This window comes from Pinus tabuliformis, chromosome 7 (assembly GCF_031772625.1).
Source record: "Pinus tabuliformis cultivar Carrire ecotype Pingquan chromosome 7, CPIR1, whole genome shotgun sequence".
NCBI classification, from domain to species: domain Eukaryota; kingdom Viridiplantae; phylum Streptophyta; class Pinopsida; order Pinales; family Pinaceae; genus Pinus; species Pinus tabuliformis.
The window spans coordinates 1,957,288,772-1,957,311,516 of record NC_142293.1 but is presented as its reverse complement, the minus strand read 5'-3'; the positions used below and the strand labels follow the sequence as shown (position 1 = coordinate 1,957,311,516).

At 39.8% G+C, this 22,745-nt stretch overlaps 1 pseudogene; it reads left to right on the top strand.

Moving 5' to 3' along the window:
- LOC149256284 (uncharacterized) overlaps positions 1 to 22,745 on the top strand; it is a 170,532-nt pseudogene that overhangs the window by 23,558 nt on the left and 124,229 nt on the right.

Below are 22,745 nucleotides of genomic sequence, written 5' to 3'. Positions count from 1 at the left end.
AATTCATTTTCATGTACATAGGACAGATAATCGTCTACAGTTGCAGACTGGTGATTCTTTATATGTAGAGTCATCATCCCTTAGCTTGGATGATCATCTATGCAGCTTCTGTGTACATTTGACGTCTTTATATTCCTGAAAATATCACAGCTCGGATGGATGAAACTAGATTCGGGGTCTTCAAACTCATTCAATCTTCGCCCGATGTACAAGTCGATCCATGTGAAAGATGTCCTGAAGTCAAACATGGATACACATCACTGATTACCAACTAATAATGTAAGCTGTTAATAGATGCGAGAGGAATCACCGATAATTATAATGACCCTCAAGGTACTAGAGTAGAATTTATGAGGTGTGAATATATGATCTGATGTCGAACACCATGCAAAATCTTTCGGTCGAAGGCCATTGATGTAAACTTGTCACTGGAAGTGAGAAACTTGCCATTGAAGCATGCAAGCTTCAAAGTACTGAAAGGGTTGTTTCTAAGTAAACTTCTTGGATAATGAGCTGATGTCGACAAGAAGTGACCCATAGTAGGACGGCCTTAATGCATCCCACATCTATGACACAAAACAAAGCAAATGATTTTCCAGAGGTGAAAAAGATCTGATGATACAAGGTTCAGGAATGGCGGTCAGGAAAAATGGAGGGTGAAGGTATTGCAGTGGATGAGGCATTAGTTGGATGGTGAATTCTCTAAGTGACTTCTCTTGAACATATCAATGACACTAAGATGGATTGGTAGCGTTAACCCCAAAATATGGATGGTATGGAGGACCAATGGTGATATGACCAGTGAACGGAATAACCCAACCCACTCAATCATGGTGATGGAGTGAAAGTGTCATGTTCAAGAGCGACTTGCTACAAATAAAGTTCTTCAAGTTTTCTTTCCCTTTTCCCTAGTCATTGCTAACCAGTACCTCTTTATTTTTGTCAATCTTGAGGAGGATAACATATGCTTGTTCTATAATTTTCCCTTTGGGCAAACCTGTTGCTATGTTTTAGTGAGCCTAGCGACAGTGAAACTCGCTCTTGTCTGGGTGGACAAGTTTTTTGCTATTGTTTTAACGAGTTTAACGACAAGGATAACTCGATCCTTTTCATGTTTAGAGAGTTTGAAAAGGGACGAAAAGGAAACTCCAGTAGTTCTTTTTCGTAGCATAATCCCTTGAGTCCGAAAAATATTAAAATAATACGCAAGGGATGACTTTTCGATTGCTTTAGCGAGCTAAAAAAGACAAGTGCTCGATCTTTTTGTGAGATAATCCCTCAGGTCCGAAAAATATTAAAATATACCAGAGGGACAACACTTCCAATCACTTTAGCGAGCTGGAGAGGTCATTTGCTCGACAATCTTTTCATATTTATCGAGTCTAAAAAGTGTTTAAAGTGGACTCGTTTTTTGAGGAATGAGTGGCATTTTAGGGTAGCAACTGGTTCCGGGTAAACCTGGAACTTCTCAAAACATCGTAGTGTGAAGAGGGTGGCTAACAGAACCACTCGTCGCAACTATTCCTCAAAAGGTAAACAATCAAATGGAAGTGCGTGATCGGCCAAAAGAATGGAGGTGATGGTAGTAACACAACAGAGGCTCAAAAGGCTGATAGCATGGCAATCACAGAGGTCATTTACTGAAGGCATGTTTATCTTTAAATGAGCTTGAACCTTGCATTAACATATGCTCAGTGATAGGTTTATTTTTTAATGAGCTTGAACCATGCAATAACATTACTCATACCAGTAGTTAAAGATGTCTCTCATTGGTAGGTTCATTTTTTAGTGAGCTTGAACTCTACGATAACATATGCTCATTTTTTTTTCGTGTAAGCTAGAAACAGCCACACTAAAAGCTAGAAAAACTAAAAAGCTAAGGAACTACTGAGGTTAGGTAGGATGGATTTGTCTTCCATCTAGACAAAACCCTTCCTTTGGTCTGTCTGCTGTGCAGACATTTCCAGACCAACCGCCTAACCTAAGAAGTTAAAACTAAAAAGTTAAAAAATCTAGAAAGCTAAGAAAATGAAATTAGTTGTTTTTTCGCTTGCATAAAAAGGTTTGCATGCCCCCAGGCATCGAGGAAAGGAGAGTTTCTAGGTAACCATATGGAAGTCACTGCGGTTAAGCAGGATTGTTTTGTCCGTAGAGTAGACAAAACACTTCCTTGGCTTCATCCGCAGCACAGACAAAGGTGAATGGTGTGTTGGACCAATCACTTAACTTACAAGGAAATTCATATGGTAGGATGGTTTCATTTATAGAGTAGACAAAACACTTCCTTGGTTTCATCCAAAACGCAGAAAAAAGTGAATGGTGTTTCAGACCAATCACATAACCTACAAGGAAACCTATCTTTTCAGATGTGTTCATCTGTTGAGGCAGACTAGGGTGCATGCCCCCTAAGCTTTGTTTCATTCACCGGACTACCCGTCACAATCAGGTGGATGGAATGAAGGTTGAAGAGATAGTCTTGATGCAAAGAGACCATTTAGGGATGATGTTTGACTTGGAGCTGTGTTTGAATCAAGAAATGAAAGCCGGTCGATAAGCTAGACAATTTTTCCTTCATGCAGGAAACACATCACTCAAAAGAGTGTGGAAACAATAGCTTCCATGCTACATATATAGTCACATCCAAGAAGTAGATTGTAATCTAATGGTCCTTGGACTACCATCACATTCAAGTGAACAGTTTTCCTTTTTAAAGTTATTGACAACTTTGGAAGGATTCCTAATGATTGACTGGTTCCTTTGTTAAAGCCTGACAAGTTTTGTGTAATAGGCATAAGTGATGGTGAACCAAGCACTTTCCAAGCAGTTGAGGAAAGGATACTCATTGAAGCCCCTTCATCTATGATAGTACCAGACACGATCATTTTGTAAACTTGTACTATGATCCGGAATGGTGCATTAGATGGAAGGTGGGTGTTATCGGGAAATATAGTGTCTATGCAGAGCTGCTAGTCCCACTAAGACGGGCAGCTATCTTAGAAACAAACAGATTAAAGTTACTTTCGTTTTCCTTTATGAGAAGTAGATAGGAGAGGATCAAAGAATACCAAACACTATCTTTTGCTCGGTTCTTTGTTTGTTCCTTCTCCTCACCGATAGGTCTTTGCCGCTTCTCCCTTGACCATTCCGCTTCAAAGAGTACCTGTAAAGTCAAATCAGCATAATACCTTCAAAGTGTAGAGATCTACAATCATAAACCAATATAGGACCAGATATATATTGACCACACAAATGCATACACTATCAGACATACAAGAATGTGGAGGAAGACTTGAATAGCTTTATTGATGTAAAGATTAGAAGAGAGGATTACAACCCATTGATCTGACCCAGCGTCATCCTCCCAGCATGAAAGCCCTTCTTCACCTCATGAAAAGCTTAGATCACCCAACACTATGATATTCTGCCAGGAAACCAACAACACTTCCTTACAAGATACAAAATTCCAGCCTCTGGATCTCTAGGATGAGGGATCCATATATATATGTCTACAGGGAGGTGAGTCAGCTTCTGGGATTTTGACAGTGTGTCTTCTCTCTGATAGTTCTTGATTCCACATGGAGATTGATGATCACTTACTCATCTCTGGGCGAATTCAGAGAGGCAAGTGTCACAAGAAAAGTTTCTGGAAGATTCCATGATCATCCACCTTGCAAATTGTCTCTGCCATTTGTCCATTCTCATCCATCGCACACTACAGAAGTGCTTTCCTGTATGCATCGCACCTTTTACACGGGGCAGGTGAGATGCATCGTACCCTTAGCACTGAGGAACCTGTATGGTCCAGTTTTGACTAGTTCTGAGCAGTTTTTTGTGGAGAACTTCTGGGAGATGATGTAATCAGCTGACCTTGTTCCTTTAGGGCATGAAACAACACTTTTAGGGACTCAAAAGCCCTTGGTTTATGGACATATATGATTGGGGTTACAGTGCCCAAAAATGTCTATAACAGTTGCCCCCTAAAGCATGAGGTCATTAATATTTTAATGTCGGGTGAAATGCTTTATCATGAGGATCCGAGGTTTTTTGAACTGGAAGGCGACCTGTAATAAGATACAATACAATACATTATCTTCATAATATTTACACGATCTAGCTGAGGCGGGCATTCCCATGCTCAACTTTATAAATTCATTTTCATGTACATAGGACAGACAACTGTCTATGTGTCAGACTGATGATTATGATAGAGCCATCATCCTTTGATTCGGATGATCATCTATGCAGCAATGATGTACATTTGATGTCTTTATTTTTCCTGAATATATCGCAACCCGGATGGATGAAACTAGATTTGGGGTCTTCAAACTCGTCCAATCTTCGAACGAAGTACAAGTCAATCCATGTGAAAAATTTTCTGGAGTCGAACATGGAAAGACATTCCCTGATTACCAGCTAATGATGTAAGCTGTTAACAGGCACAAGAGGAATCACTGATAATGATGATGACCCTCAAGGTACGATAGTACAATTCACAGGGTGTGAAAATGGGACTTGGCAACGAACAACACACAAAATCTCTTGGTCGAAGGCAATTGATGTAAACCTATCGCTGAAAGTGAGAAACTTGCCATTGAGGCATGCAAGCTTCAAAGTACTGAAAGGGTTGTTCCTAGGTTGACTTTTTGTATAATGAGATGATGTCGACAAGAAGTGACTCGTCGTAGGAGGGCCTTAATGAATCCCACATCTACACCACGGAATGGAGCAAATGACTTTTGGAGGTGAAAATGATCTGATGATACAGGGTTCAAGGTGGCAGTCATGAAAGAATGAAGCGTAAAGGTATTGTAGCAGATGACACATAAGATGGGTTGGTGAATTCTCTGATCGAATTCTCTTGAACATATCGACAACTCTGAAATGGATTGGTAGCGTTAACCCCAAAGATGGATGGTACAGTGGACCAATGGTAATATGACCGGTGAACGGAATAACCCAACCTGACTCAATCATGGTGATGGAGCGAAAGTGTCATGTTCAAGAGTGACTCGCTACCAATAAAGTTTCTTCAAGTTTTCTTCCCAATTTTTCCCCAGTCATTGCTGACCAGTACCTCTTTATTTTTATCAAGCTTGAGGAGGATAACATATGCTTGTTCTATAATTTTCCCTTCGGGCAAACCCGTCGCTATGTTTTAATGAGCCTAGCGACAGTGAAACTCGTTCTTGTCTTCCTGGACAAGTTTGTCGCTATTGGTTTTAACGAGTTTAATGGAAAAGACAACTTGGTCCTTTTTCAATTTTAGAGAGTCTGAAAAGGGATAGAAAGGAAACTCCACTGATCCTTTTTCATCATGTAATCCCTTAAGTCTGAAAAAGTACAAAATAATACGAAAGGGATGAATTTTCGATAGTTTTAACGAGTCGAACAAGATAAGTGCTCGATCGTTTTGTGTAATAATCCCTCAGGTCCAAAAAGATTAGAATCTAGAGGAGGGATAGCACTCCCAGTAGCTTAACAAGCTGGAGAGGCCAACTAGTCGGAAACCTTTTCATATTTTATGAGTCAAATGAAAAGAGCTTAAAGGAGACTCACCTATTGAGGAACGAGTGATATTTCCAGGTAGTAGCTGATTCCAGGTAAGGTTTGGAATTTTCCAATCATGACAGTGTCACAAGGATGGCTAACAGAATGACTCTTCGCAGCTGTTCCTCAAAAGGGTAAACAATCAAATGGAGGCATATGATCAGCTAAAACAGAGTGGAGGTGATGGTAAGAATATGACAAGGGCTCAAAAGGTTGATGATAATGTGTTCGCAATGGTTATTTACTGGAGGTTGGTTCATTTTTTAATGAGGTTAAACTCTGAGGGGAATGTTTGCTCATTGCTTAGGTTTAATTTTTAACAAGGTTGAACTTCACATAAAAACTTCTCGTGTCAGTCGTATAATAAGGATGTCTCATCGATAGGTTCAATTTTTAGGGAGCTTGCACCATTCGAAAATTTGCTCCGCTGCCTCTTGCATGCAAGCTAGGAATGACCAACTACTATCCTAGGGGTTAGTTAACTACTAAGGTCGGGTAGGAAATTTTTTCCTTTATTTCGCCGCCTGCGAAGGCGAACGGTCGATTCGACCACTCACCCAACTTAAGCAGTTGAAGTTAGCAAAACTATGGAGTTAGCATTACGCTGGTCACTTTTCACTTGTGCACAAAAGCTTTGCATGCCCCTAGGTATAAAGAAGTAGAGATTGTAGAGAAAACAATTGTTCTATCGGGAAAGGCCTACCTTTTCTAGGTTACCCTTCAATTTGCAGATAAAACATACGTTCTATCAGGAAAGGCCTACCTTCTAACAGAGGTACCTTATTCCAGTCTAATCCCATTTCCCTATATTGACGGGTGTGTTAGACTAGTCATATATCCTCCGCGGAAACCTACCCTATACTTGAAGCTTTTTTGCTGAAGCAGACCAAGGTGCATGCCCCCTAGGTTTTAGTCATGGCCACCGAATTACTCGCATTCTTTAGGTGGACAGGCTGGAGATTGATGAGACATTAATTGCATGAAAAGACCATTTAGGGATGGTATTTGACTATTAGCTATGTGTGAGCCAGGGAACGAAAGAGTGAGGAGACAATGGCTCCCATGCTATAAATATAGTCGTGCCCAAGGAGTAGATTATAATCTAAAGGTCCTTGGACTACCATTACGTTCAGATACACGGTTTTCCCTCTCAAGGTTATAGGCAAACTTGGAAGGATCCCTAATGGTCGACTGGTTCCTTTATCAAAGCCTGTTAGATTCTGCATCTCAGGCAGAAGCGATGGCGAACCAAGCGCTTTCCAAGCAGTTGAGGAAAGGATACTCACAGAAGCCCCCTCATCTATGATGGTACCGACCATGACCATTCTGTAGGTTTGAACAATGATTCAGAATGGTACACTAGCTGGTAAACGGGGTCTGCCTAGTAGATTCCAATCGAAGGAAACAACTAGGTTGCTCAGAGGTGGGACCAAATAAACGGTCGGGTATGACTTTGACGAACTTCTTTCCTGCTGTAAAGGAACCGGTAGATTTCCCCCATGTACATCGGAGTTTGTGTTTATGAAAAGAATTTGAACGGTGTCATTCTCATTCTCTTCAGTGATTGTATCATCTGAAGATGGACCTTCCAAAGACAAGACCGGGTCGACTGCCGCCTCAACCTTTTGACTTTCGTCTAGTATGGATTCAGCGGGTTTATCTTCAATGATAGATGCTTCGATCAACCACAAAGTTGTGTAGGTCAGATTTTCAACTAGTGATGGACTCGGCAAGAGTTTCTTGTATCTAGGAGGAAGCCGCAACGGTGAAGCGGGACGATTATCCATGACTCTTTTAGCTTCGTCCAGGAAGGGACAACGGTGGATGGCATGATTGCCTTCACACAGTTTGCAAGGAAATTTACATCTTCCTTTCTGTCTAGAGACTTCATTTTCACTAGTTGATGGTGTGCTTTCAACATGATCGTCAGAGTTTGATGACATTGGAGTTTGCAAACGAGGAGACCAGTCCCTTAAGATCCGGGGGATACAAGGATAATCTCGATGATAGTGGTCCCCTTTGCAAATGGCACATGGAGATTTAGGTCTGGATGGTGTCGTGTGTGGATTTTCACTAGATGATGCATGGTTACCCCTTTTTACCTTTGGCTCCTTCTTCTTCTTTTCCTTCTTCTCCTTCCCCTTATTCTCCTTCTTAGTTACTAGACTTTTTTCTTTACCGGCTTCATCAAGCGAAGAGGAAGGAGGAGAGGGAGAAACGGACGAAGTAGAAGGTTGGGGGTTAACTCTAGTATCATCTAGTTGCTGACTTGATTGTTCAGGAATCATGGTATTCTGAACGACGGAGGTCGAGAAAAGCCATATTGGCAAGCTAATCGTCAATCCTGGAAGTGACAATGTGGCCATATGAGGTGCACCAACATCTCCCCAAGAGGAGAAAGGACCAGGATTTCCTCCTAGGGGAAATCCTTGGTTGGTGGACTCCATTTTCTCAACCTACAATCAACGAGGGAACAATGACATTATTCCGATTAAAAAAATTTTAGATACTTTGACACAACCTCCTTTTTCAATTTTTAAGAGTCGAGAGAAAACAAAAGATGACTCTAGTCACCTTCGATTTTTAATGAGCCTGAAGCGACAAGTGCTCAGATGGACCTTTTCCTTTAAGGAGTCTGAAAAGGAACGAAAGAGACTACTTTGGAAATCTAGATAGACGGATTACCAAACCAATTGCAAAACTGTAGAATAATTTTTACGGTATGGCAGTCAATCTTCCCAAATGTTGTGTTCAGTGCATTGCGATTGATAGGGCAGCAGAAACGACTTCCTAAGGATAAAGGATATAGCCTATTGTGGTCTCCTAATATATACTTGATGGTACATGGGAGTAGGAGTCCGTACTGGCACTTGTCGTCTCAAAAAGGAGGAATCACCCAACCTACGATGAAAGCGATAGTTACCAGGCTTTATGACGCCAGAATACGTATCTAGCCTAGACTTCTAGATGTTGTGCGTTAGGTTCCAAAGCGTTTTTATGTTCATTGAATTTATTTTACAATTGATCTTTCTTAAGAAATTTTCCTTTCAGGTTCACCGCATGATGTAGATATATAATTCCTAAAGTGCAATCTAAGATGATAAACAATCGTTTAATCTTCTTTTTTCAATGAAAATCCTAGCTACTAAAGAAAGAGAGATGATATTCTTTCAACATAGAGCAGAGAGCACACACTAGATGCACTGTCCTAAATCAAACCAACAAGCAGTCTAAATGGAAATGCACATGCATGTATTTGTTTTCTGATTTCTTAATGTGTGAATGACATAAAGAATGCTGAGTACAAATCTGAATTATCTTTTCAAAGCGGCAATACTAACAAATTTCTCTTCAAAAAAGAAAGGAAGATAATGACGACACTTTGCAACTTTGAATTGAAAACTACTTTCGACACTTGAAAAACTACTAATTCAAATCAAGTACAATAGTAACTGTATAATCGACCATCAAGAAGGATAGGATTCTTTTCTTTGACTGAAAATGACACTTGTGACACTTCCAAATCAAAAGATGACAGTTTGATTACGCTACTTTTTGTAAAAGAGAACTGTAAATGGTGCACAATACATAAAAACATTCACAATTATTTGTACTATGGAGGCGGAATCATGCAAAGGAAGGGAGTTTCAACAGTGGTATACTGATCACAGACAGCAAAACTCTTGAATAAAGTTGAAGAGAGTGAACAAAGAAACCAAAATCTGGAAGCAGAAGAGGTCTTATCTGATCAGCGCACCTGCAACACAGGGAAAGTGTGATGCAGCGCACCTACTACACACGGGAGGTGCAATGGATCCAGATTCTGAAGAGGAGAAAGTGCGGTGGTCCAGGGATGAGACTTCAACTTGGTTCTTGGTCACAATTTGCAACTTAGTTTAGGGATTTAGGCTGAGCTAATGATAGTTAGTAAATAGAAATCACAGGGGTTGATCTAATGAGGTTACTAGAGCCACCACTAGGGAAATTAGGATGTTTGCAAATTGATTGTTCAGTTTATAAACAAAACCTGGAGATAGAATGAAGCAGCATTGATCTACTTTGCACTTGCATAGAAAATGCAGTTTGAAGGCTAGTTGGCTTAACTTTAGGATCCGTCTGTAAGTTTATAAAGAAAACAAGTATAAACAAGCAAACAAGCTATTTGCTCCCTAGTGGAGTTGCCATTTTGTTATCAAGAAATCTAGTGTCTATGCAAAGCTGCTAGTCCCACTAAGACGAGTAGCTATCTTAGAAACAAATAGATTAAAGTTACTTTCGTTTTCCTTTATGAGAAGTAGATAGGAGAGGATCAAAGAATACCAACCTCGATCTTTCGCTCGGCTCTTTGTTTGTTCCTTCTTCTCACTGGCAGGTCTTTGCCGCTTCTCCCTTAACCATTCTGCTTCAAACAGTACCTCTAAAGTCAAAGTAGCATAATACCTTAAAATTGCAGAGATCTGCAATCATAAAGAATATAGGACCAGATATATATTGACCACACAAATGCATATACTATCAGACATACAAGAATGTGGAGGAAAATATTGATGTAAAGATTAGAAGAGAGGATTACAACCCATTGATCTGACCCAGCGTCATCCTCCCGGCATGAAAGCCCTTCTTCACCTCATGAAAAGCTTAGATCACCCAACACTATGATATTCCGCCAGGAAACCAACAACACTTCCTTACAAGATACAAAATTCCAGCCTCTGGATCTCTGGGATGAGGGATCCATATATAGATGACTGTAGGGAGGTGAGTCAGCTTATGGGATTTTTATTAGTGTCTTCTCTCTGACAGTTCTTGATTCCACTTGGAGATTGATGATCTCTTACTCATCCCTGGGTGAATTTAGAGAAGAGTGTGTCACAGGAAAAGTTTCTGGAAGATTCCATGATCATCCACCTCGCAAACTGTCTCTGCCATTTGTCAATTCTCGCCCATCGCACCCTACAGAAGGGCTTTCCAATATGCATCGCACGTTTTACACTGGGCAGGTGAGATGCATCAGACCCTTAGCACTGAGCAATCTGTATGGTCCAGTTTTGACCAGTTATGAGCAGTTTTTTGTGGCGAACTTCTTGGAGATGATGTAATCAGCTAACCTTGTTCCTTTAGGGCATGAAAAAACATTTTTAGGGACTCAGAAGCCCTTGGTTTATGGACATATATGATTGGGGTTGCAGTGCCCAAAAATATCTATAACAGCGGGGTCTTGCTAGTTGATTCCAATCGAAGGAAATGACTAGATTTCTTGGAGGGGGTACCGAATAAATGGTCGAATGAACCCCTTGAACTGGGGAATTTTTCTCCTGTTGTAAAGGAATAGGCAGATTACCCCCAAATTCATCAGACTCTATATTAACAAAAATAATTTGAACGATATCGTTCTCATTCTGTTGGAAATTGTATCATCTGAAGGCGGACCTCCCAAAGGCGAGACTGGGTCAACTACCATCTTGACCTACTAACTTTGGTCCGGTATGGACTCAGAAAGTTCACTCTCAACGATAAGTGTTTTGACCGAAGATTGAGTTGTGTCAGTGAGATTTTCAACTAGCGAAGGATTTGGTGAGAGTTTCTTGTATCGAGGTGGAAGTCGCTGTAGTGAAGCAGGACGGTTATGCAAGACTCCTTTGGCCTCACCCAAGAAAGGACATTGGCAAAGTTGATGGTCTTCTTCACATAATTGACATGGATTCTGACCTTTCCTTTCTATCCAGGAACTTCATTTTCACTAGTTGATGGTGTGCTATCAACATGATCACCAGAGGTTGATGACACCGGATGGTGAGAATGAGGAGACCATTCTCTCAAGATCCGCGGAATGCAAGGACAATCTCAATGAAAATGGTTTCCTTTGCAAATTAGACAAGGATATTTAGGAGACTTAATGTGTGGGTTTTCACAAGATGATTCATGGTTGCCGCGTTGCTTAACTAACTTCTTCTTCTTATTCTCCTTCCCTTTCTTCTTCTTCTTAGCCACTTGGTTACTAGTATCACTATTGTTGGAAATAATACTAAGAGGGGGGGTGAATCAGTATTATCAAATTCTTTTCAACATTCCCTCTAGATTTATAATTTAATTTATTCTTCAGATGTTGACCATTAATTTGAATGTCAATACCATATAATAATGAACAGGAACAATAAAAAATGATAGTCACACCAAAGAACACTAGATATAAGGTGGAAACCCAATGTGGGTGAAAACCACATGCTGCAATGTGTCTCTATCTTCATTCAATTAGAAACTTCTTTTACAATGATTCTGTACTGGTGCAGTCCTTTACCAGTACGCACGCTGCAATCTGCAGAGAGCTACAACCCTATCTCATTTTCTAGACTCTCCTGGAAGGGAGCTACAACCCCCTTAGCTCTTGTACTAGCTGAGCTACTAGTACGTAGGTGCTGACCTACTTCTTTTCTTCCAGGGACCACGTTTCATCAATTTTCAGACTGGATCCATGAACATCAAATAATCATCAAGTACATGTGAATCAACCAATCTCCTTTTACAATCAACTAATGAATCAACCAATAGCTTCTCAGAATGCAGTTACCAGAAAAGCAATACCAGTAGTCTAAACCCAGAACTCTGTAGCAATAGACAAAAGGCAACCAACAAATATTTCAAAAAAAGTCCGCAACTTCACTAATAGAAACCTGCGAATATCCACACTTCTGCTGTGTCTAGCCTGCACAGCTCCGCACCTACTCTGTCTACTCGACAGCACACCTCCGCACCTGATCCGTCTACTGGACTGCGCACCTCCGCACCTGATCCATCTACTGGACTGCACACCTCCGCACCTGATCCGTCTACTGGATTGCGTACCTCCGCCGTCTACTAGACTGCAGACCTCTGCACCTACACCGTCTACTGGATTGCGCACCTTCGCACCTGAGCCGTATCTCACCTGCGGACCTCCGGATATAGACACTTTATCAGTCCTCAATTGTACCCCAGTCTGTCGAATTCACAGATCTGATCATGTGCCAAAGAGACCTCGACTTATTAGTAGATCCACCTTATGATTCACGGTTTTCTCCTTGATCCAGATGTAGCTTCACAAACCAATCACCAAAATTTCAGGGCTTAAGGTATTCAATATTCACAAGTGTCTGGGCCAAATGATCTCCTTCCCTTTTTATAGTCTAGGCCTTTCTCAAACCATGGACCAAAACCATTGAGAAACAATACCAAGGACTCAATACTTGGGTTCAACTCTTTTGAACGCAATACCACGAACCAAAACCATAGGATCAAAAACGTCGGACTAAATACCATGGATCAATCATAAACATTCCCACGTGCATGCGCTTCTCTGCATGAAAGTGAGTGAATTTGACGTCCGCACCTTTTGTTCGGAGAACCTGCAGGTATGTCCGCACTTCTTGTTCGGGGCACCTGCGGGTCTGCAACTTTTGTTAGGCGCACCTGCGGGTATCTCATTTTCTATGATTTTGAGAGCCTGAACAATGATTTGCCACTTGAGTGAGTTGCCATCAAGGACAACACTCATGCCATAGTGCCACATCTGTCTCATAATTCCAATAATCTCCCCCTTTGGACTTGATGGCAACCCCAAGATCCTGAAAGTCATTCTCCCCCTTTGTCATAAAGGGCAAAGGGTTATGCTCCCCCTGAGAACATGCTGAAAACTCTGCTCTGCTATGCTGATTGTACTCCCCTTGACTATAGGCCAGATCTGCAAAAGAAATTTTCTTCAAGAAGAACCATAATCCACCATACACCATAAATTACCTTCCTATCACCAAAAGACTCTATACATACATTCATCACCCAATCAAGTGGGTTTACATCAGAAATTTACATATGACAACAAAAAACATTATATCATTCATCCCAGACATAGGCCGTTACATGACCTTGACAAAAGAAGCAACAATATTTAGATCATCATCCATGTTCTTCTTTTGTACTTGCTCCTGCAAGATCTTCTACAATAATGCCAACAATGCATTATTAGAAGAATATATGCTCCCCCTGAACCTGTGCCATTTGGTCTTTGACCAATCCATAAACCAACAAATGTACGCATATACCCCATATGAAACTCGCGTACAACCAACAATCTCTGAAGCAGACAAGATTTAACAGCAAGATGATGCATCAACTACCCCCAGCTTCTGTCTGAGGTATTCAAAAGTTTCCCTGGGCAGTGGTTTGGTGAGAATGTTAGCAACTTGTTCCTTAGAGAGAACATACTCCAATTTTACCTTTTGTTCCAACACTTGTTCCCGGAGAAAATGATACTTGATCGATATGTGCTTAGTCTTTGAATGCATGACAGGATTCTTTGAGATACTGATAGCACTTGTATTATCACATAAGATGGAGATAGGTGGAGTACAAGTGATTTGAAAATCCTGCAAAGTTTGCATCATCCAAAGAAGTTGTGTGCAACAAGATGCAACAGCCACATACTCTGCTTCAGCTGTAGATAATGATACTGAACTCTGTTTCTTGCTGAACCAAGATACGAATCTGGAACCCATGAAGAATGCACCACCACTAGTGCTTTTTCTGTCACCCATGCTTCCGGCCCAATCTGCATCTGTATAGGCATGAAGTGTGAGATCTGTATCTCTAGGATACCATAAGCCATAGTTTTTATTTCCTTGAAAATACTTGAAGATTCTCTTAACTGCCTGAAGATGAGTTTCCTTTGGATTTGCCTGAAATTTTCCAACTATTCCTACTGCATGCATGATGTCTGGTTGGGTACCTGTCAAATAAAGCAGGCTTCCAATCATGGATCTATAGGTTGGTTGATGCATTACTTCTGATTCATCATTTGCACTGAGGTTGCATCCTATAACCATAGGGGTACATACTAGTTTCGAATCTTCCATGCCATATTTCTTCAAAATCTGCTTGAGGTACCTGGTTTGAGATAAAAAGAAACTGCCTTCATTTTGTTGGATTTGTAGACCAAGAAAATATGTCAGCTCTCCAAGCAATGACATTTTGAATTCTTTCTGCATTACCAAAGCAAAGTTTTGACTCATAGCTTCTTCATTACTGCCAAAGATAATATCATATACATACACAACAAGTATTAGCAATTTGTTATTTTCAAATTTTATATAAAGATTGCTATCTGCTGATCCTTTTGAAAAACCTTGTTGATGAAGGTATTTGTCCAAGCGATAGTACCAAGCCCTTGGAGCCTTTTTAAGACCATAGAGAGCCTTTTTTAGTCTGCATAAAAGATTTGGATCATTCCCAAGGATGAAACCATCCGGTTTCTCAATGTACACTTCTTCTTCTAAGTCTCCATTCAAAAAGGTTGATTTCACATCCATTTGAAATACTTTGAACTTCTGAAAGCTAGAGAGAGCAAGGAACATTCTGATGGCCTCAAGTCTAGCTATGGGAGTAAAAGTTTCTTCAAATTCTATTCCTTCTTGTTGAGCATAGCCTTTACACACAAGTTGGGCTTGTTTCTAATTACTTCCCCATTTTCATTCAACTTGTTTTTGAAGATCCATTTTGTCCCTATGACATTCTTATCTTTTGGTCTAGGGACCAACTCCCAAGTGTTGTTCTTTTCGATCTGCTCAAGTTCTTCATCCATTGCCTTGACCCAGCATTCATCTTTGCATACCTCTTTTACATTTTGTGGTTCAGTGGAGGAGAGTAATGCCAAATATCTTGAAGCTTCTGCAATTGTTCTTCTTGTTTGTATACCTGCCTCCTTTTGCCCCAAAATTTGAGATTCTGGATGATTCTTTTGAACATACTTGGATGGAGTCTTTTCTTCTATCCTTATCTGTTCCTCTGGTGCCTCATGGGTTTCTTCTTCATCATGAACTTGATTTTAGGTTGATGGATAGTCCTCATCATCTTCGAAGTCTTCAAATCTTACCTGCCTGGGAGTGTTTTCTTTTTCATCCACCACTACATCAATGCTCTCGACAAATCCTCCAAGCCTTTTATTGTAACATTTTTATGCTTTGCTATGAGGAGAATAACCAAGGAGAATGCCTTCATCTGTTATAGGTTCAAACTTGCCAAGATTTTCATCATTATTTTTAATATAGCATTTGCTTCCAAAAATTTTCAAATGTTTTACTGAAGGAGTCTCACCATACCAGAGCTCATGAGGAGTTTGAGTGTTGTTCACCCGGATATTTGTCTTGTTGAGAATAACAACTGCAGCAAATGTAGCTTCACCCCAGAAGGTTGCGGGAGTTCCAGACTCATCAAGCATAGCACGAGCCATTTGTTGAACCATTCTGTTCATCCTTTCCACTACACCATTTTGCTGAGGAGTCCTAGCTGTAGAGAATTCCATTCTTATTACATGTTCCTCACAAAAGTCGAAAAATTCATTCGAGGTAAACTCCCCACCTCTTTTAGACCTGAGGCATTTGATTTTGTGATCTGATTCGTTCTCCACCAAGGCTTTGAATGATTTGAACTTTTCAAAGGCTTCGTCTTTGTGCTTCATAAGTCCTATCCAACAGATCCTGGAAAAGTCGTCAATGAATAATATAAAATATTCTTCTCGTTGAGGTGACCTTTTCCTAGATGGACCACATACATCAGTATGGACCAGTTCAAGTGGCTTGCTAGCTGATCCTTCCTTCTCAGGGAAGTTAGTTCTAGTTTTCTTACCAAACTGACATGATTTGCATATTGTATTGTCTAGAATTTTGATGTCCGGAAGACCACGAACTGCCTGGTATTTGCATGCTTTCATTATTTGTGAGAAGCTTAGATGACCCAATCTTCTGTGCCGTAGCCAATGTTCATAATTCTTACTTAGATAGCATTGATGTTGTCCTTCTTTGAATATGTATAAATTATTTGGAGTTCTTATGCCTTTGATCACTGTTTTTCTTGTATCAAGATCACGAACACTACATCCATTTGATCGAAATATTACCTGAGTTCATTGATCGCACATCTGATTGACGCTCAATAGATTATGCTTTAAGCCATCAACATACATGACATTTCCAGCTTTGACCTTTTCTTTTAACTGAACAAAACCTTTACCTTTTATGAGAGCAGGGGTGTCACTTCCAAAAGAGACCTTCTTCTCCTTCTCTAAGGCACTATATGACTGAATGTTTTCCTTATCACCCATCACGTGTTTCGAACAACCACTGTCGATGTACCATTGATTTTCTTACCCTTCCGTATATAAAGCTATACCACATATCTTTGGTTGTGGTTCCTTCATTCTCCATGTTTTGACACTTGAGGCTTTCTCCTTCTGAGTTGTCTGCCAAAACCTGCCCCTGCATTCAGAATCTTCATGACCAAAGTTGTTACAAATAAAGCATTCTATTTCATTTTCAAGAGCAGAAAAGTTATTGTATGTTCTTTTCCCGATCCCAATCATACTCCTTTGTTTTTGAGCTTCTCTAGTCATGATTGTCGTATAGGCAACACATTGAGCTGCTTTGTGGCCAAAGTTATGACAAGAGAAACATTGGCCATTGAAGAAACTCCTATGATTATCAAATCTACCAACCAAGCAGTTTCTATTGAAATCCATTCTTGAGGCAAATTGAGAAGGTTTTACCTAAGGCTGGTTGTAGCTTCTGTTTGTCCTTAAAGTAGATTGCCCCTGATTTACCTGATAGTCTTTGTTCATTCTTGAGGTAAATTGTCCCTGATTTACCTTATGATTTCTATTAGGCCTTTGCTCGCTCCTCCTTGCTGCATCAAGATAACTTTTGGAGGTGGATGCTTGAGATGCTTCTTCATTATATCCCAGACCTTTCTTGATTAGTGGAGAACGCTGCACATTGATAATCTCATCCAGAGTTTCAGATCCTTTAACAAATCTAAGATTGAGAGCTTTTGTTTTCTCAATCTCTTTTCTAAGACCAACAATTTCACATTCTAACTTTTCATGAAGTTTTTCTTTTTCAGCCAGTTGGAATTGCAGAGTATCAATAATCATATTTTTCTCTTCTAAACAAATTTTGAGTTTAGAAATCTCTTCATACAGACCTTCTTCATCTATAGCATCCATGAAATAATCATCTTCAAAAGCCATTAAAAGTCTATAATTGTTACCTTGTTCATCTTCATCACTATTTGAAAGTCCATCATTGTCTTCATGAGTGTAATAGCTTTTCTTATTTACATTCTATTTCTTTTTCCATCTGACAGGTTCCTTACCTTTATCAAGCTTATCTTTATGAGGACACTTTGCAGCATAGTGACCGACTCTTCCACAAGCAAAGCATTTGAACGGTAACTTACCTCTAAATCTTCTAGCACCTCGTTGAAGGTTCTTGACAAAATTTGATTCTTCTTCTTCTTTTGATAGATGTCTTGACTCATAGTAATCTCCTTTGCCTGAAGCCTTGAATGCAGCTTCTCTCCTGTCTGATGGTCCTCCTTTCCTCATTTCGTAAGCAGTTAGAATTTCGTGCAGCTGTGACATGGTATGGTTCCATAGATTCTCCTTTTCTTCTATTGCAGAAACTTTTGATTCAAACTTAGGGGACAAGATCTTAGAACTTTTTCAACCACAACAACCTCTTTAATTTCTTCACCCAAGCTTTTCATACAATTAACAATCTCATCTACACGAAGGAAATAGTTAGCCACACTTTCATCATTGTACATTTTGAGATTTTCATACTGAATTCTGAGGGTTTGAAGTTTTGCTCGTTTTACCTGTTCATCTCCTTCATAGCTCAGAACGATCTTATCCCATATTTATTTTGCGAATTTGTACTGCATAACCTTGATGAACTCTGATTGAGATAGACATCCTAATAGAGTATTGATAGCCTTTGCATTTGTTTCATATTGCTTCTTACCAGCCGGATCTATAGGTGTTGCAGACAGAAAAGTGTACCCTGTATCTATGATATCCTAGACTTCTGTACCAAGAGATTGAAGATAGGCAGTAACTCTTACCTTCCAATATACGAAGTTTGTCCCATCAAAAATTGGTGGCCTGATCGATGCTTCTCTCTCGTAGTTTCTCATGATGATAGATCTTCCTTCAAGCAATCAAGCTTCTTCTGAAGGACCTGCTCTAATACCAATTGTTGGAAATAGTACTGAGAGGGGGGGTGAATCAGTATTATCAAATTCTTTTCAATATTCCATCTAGATTTATAATTTAATTTATTCTTCAGATGTTGACCATTAATTTGAATGTCAGTACCATATAATAATGAACAGGAACAAGAAAAATAGACAGTCACACCAAAGAACACCAGATATAAGGTGGAAACCCAATGTGGGTGAAAACCACCTGCTGCAATGTGCCTCTATCTTATTTCAATTAGAAACTTCTTTTAAAATGATTCTTTACTAGTGCAGTCCTTTACCAGTACATAGGTTGCAACCTGCAGAGAGCTACAACCCTCTCTCGTTTTCCAGACTCTCCTGGAAGGGAGCTATAACCCCCTTAGCTCTTGTACTAGCTGAGCTACTCGTACGTAGGTGCTGACCTACTTCTTTTCTTCCAGGGACCACGTTTCATCAATTTTCAGACTGGATCCATGAACATCAAATAATCATCAAGTACATGTGAATCAACCAATCTCCTTTTACAATCAACTAATAAATCAACCAATAGCTTCTCAGAATGTAGTTACCGGAAAAGCAATACCAGTAATCTAAACCCAGAACTCTGCAGCAATAAACAAAAGGCAGCCAACAAATATTTCAAGAAAAGTTTGCAACTTCACCAATAGAAACCTACGAATATCCGCACTTCTGTTGTGTCTAGCCTACGCAACTCCGCACCTGCTCTATCTACTCGACAGCGCACCTCCGCACCTGATCCATGTACTGGACTGTGCACCTCCACACCTGATCTGTCTACTGGACTGCACACCTCCGCACCTGATCCGTCTACTGGACTGCGTATCTCCGCACTTGCGCTGTCTTCTGGACTGTGGACCTCCGCACCTGCGCCATCTACTAGACTGTGCACCTTCACAGCTGAGCCGTATCTCGCTTGCGGACCTCCGGATATAGGCAGTTTATCAGTCCTCAATTGTACCCCAGTCTGTCAAATTCACAGATCTGATCATGCGCCAAAGAGACCTCGACTTATCAATAGATCCGCCTTATAATTCACGGTTTTCTCCTTGATCCAGATCTAGCTTGGCAAACCGATCACCAAAATTGTAGGTCTTAAGATATTCAATATTCACAAGTGTCTGGGCCAAATGATCTCCTTCCCTTTTTATAGTCTAGGCCTTTCTCAAACCATAGACCAAAACCATTGAGAAACAATACCAAGGACTCAATACTTGGGTTCAACTCTTTTGAATGCAATACCATGGACCAAAACCATAGGATCAAAAACGTCGGACTAAATAACATGGATCAATAATAAACATTCCCATGTGCGCGTGCTTCTCTTCATGAAAGTGAGTGAATTTGACATCCGCACCTTTTGTTCGGAGAACCTGTCGATATGTCCGCACTTCTTGTTCGGGGAACCTGCGGGTCCGCAGCTTTTGTTAGGTGCACCTGCAGGTATCTCTTTTTCTACGATTTTGAGAGCCTGAATAGTGATTTGAAACTTGAGTGAGTTTCCATTAAGGACAACAGTCATGCCATAGCGCCACATCTGTGTCATAATGCCAACAATTTTCACCAAGCGAAGAGGAAGAAGGGGAGGGAGAAACAAACGAAGAAGAAGGTGAAGGGTCACTTTCGGTATCAACTAGTTGCTGATTCGATTGCTGAGGAATCACAGTGTTATGAACAACAGAGGTTGAGAAAAGCCATACCGGCAGACCAATTGTGATTCTTGGAAGGGACAATGTTGCCATACACGGAGCACCAATATCTCCCCAAGAAGAAAATGGACTAGGATTCCCCTCAAGAGGGATTCCTTGATTGGTGGACTCCATTATCTCAACCTAAGATCAACAAAGGAACAGAGATGTTATTCTGAATTAAATAAATTTTAATGATGCTTTAACAGAACTTTTCTTTTTCAATTTTTAAGAGTCGAGAAAAAGCTAAAGATGACTCTAATCCCCTCCCATTTTTAATGAGCCTGAAGTGACAAGTGCTCAGATGGACCTTTTCTTTTAAGGAGTCGAAAAGGAATGAAAGTGACTGCTCTGGAAATCTAGATAGAGGGATTACCAAACCAATCGCAAAACTGCAATATACACCTTGGTGGTAAATTAAAGAGAAATTACCAAGGACTTATGTATGGCAGTCAATCTTCCTGAATGCTGTGTTAAGTGCATTGCAATCGATAGGGCGGCAGACACAGCTTCCTATGGATAAAGGATGTAAACCTATTGTGGTCTCCCAATATATACTCGATGGTACGGGGAGCACAAGTCTGTGCTAGCACTTGTCATATGAAAGAGGAGGAATCACCCAACCTTCGATGAAAACGATAGTTACTAGATTTTACGATGCTGGAACACATCTCTAGCCTAGACTTCTAGATGTGTTGCGTTAGGTTCCAAAGTGTTGTTAAGTTAATTGAAATTTATTTTAGAGTTGATCTTGCTTAGAAGTTTTCCTTTCAAGGTTCACCATGTGATGTAGATATAAAATTCCTAAATATGCAATCTAAAATGATAAACAATCGTTGTTTATTTTCTAGCAATGAAAATCCTAGCTACTAAGGAAAGAAGGTTACGATTCTTTCAAACAGAGAGAAAAGAGCACACACTAAATGCACTTTTCCTAAATCAATTTTCGCACACAATTGTTGATTCCTTGAAAATCGTTGCATCGACATCGGGGAAAACCACTCGGTCTGGACCTTAAAGGCCGCTCCTTTTCCGTTTGGTGTGGTGGCTCCAACTGGATATAATGGGACCAGTTTCCCAATGATTTGTAAATAGTATGGATAAGTGATTGATTTTTATTATCTAATGGTAATGATGGATGATTTATTCTAAAATGCAAAAATATAAGCAAAGAATCTATCCCGGGAAATCTCTGTTTTAGTGTAACTTTTAGTAATTATTATTAGCAAGTAGGTATATAGATGACTCCACTTATAAAAAAGAACATTCACTCATATGATAATTACTTTGTTCAATTAGTTGAAAAAAGTAATAATTAAAACATTATTACACTATTTTTTATATACCATTGACATAAATATGAATGAAAAAGTAACATCCCTTAAACATTGAATAGTGATAAGTAAAAGGACTGTTGCTAAAACACATACATATATCAAATGATAGCAAAAATGAATAAATGCTGATTCATATAAAAGAATGAAGAAAATACATAGATAATAGTACCATATGTAATTTGAATCCCCTTCGATATCAATCGTATTCAAATCCCGTCTTTCAACTTAGAAATACTCTCACAAAAAGCAATAGTGCATATCCCATCAAAGTATTCTTCATTAAAATTCAAAATATAGGTCCAGTCTTCATAAAAAAATATATATTGGAAGCATAGTAGTGCAACTCCCGATCCAAGTATTAAGACAAAAATTGAGGACCCTTTCCAAAAACATGAAAGGGTCTATAAATACTCTCTAAACTAACTAACTATGAAATAAAAATGCTGAGCTGGTATATCCAAATCATGAAAATCTCTCCGAAATAGACATGCTTATAGTCAATAAGAATGATTCACTGTTTTGGTTAACTATCGTTCGGCTTGAGCTGGCATATGGCAAGCATTGGTTGTAGTTCTGGAGGGTGACTCATATGTGAATGCAGTTTGGCAGAATATGTGGCATCATTAGTTTCAGGAATCATGCAATCGATTGCTTCGGTTAAACATTTCATCGCTGTCTTTTGACTATGTGGTTTAACAAGAAAGAACCAAAAGGTGTCCCATGTTAAACTTTCAATGCCCGCGATCAATCTCTCCCTCTTTTCCAGATCATGTTTGCATGTTTGCTCCAATGATTTAGCTGATGGTAGTTTCCCTGGAGTGCATTCTGAAATTAAATTAGACAAATAAAGGGTTTCATTAATTAATTCAATTAGATTACTAGTCGCCGATCTGTATCTTGAAGTTTCCCTCTCCGCTTTCACCAGTTGAGATTGCCATTCTAGGAACAAAATTTTCTTATGTGATTCCAGAATTTGAGGCATATTTGCAGCTTGTCCTTCCTTGGTGTCTTGCCAAGAAAGAAACTCTATTAGTGTTTCATTGGCCTACTCCAATTTCTGCCTTGCATCGACTGACTTATCAATCATTGATGAAGAAATTTCATAAAGGGG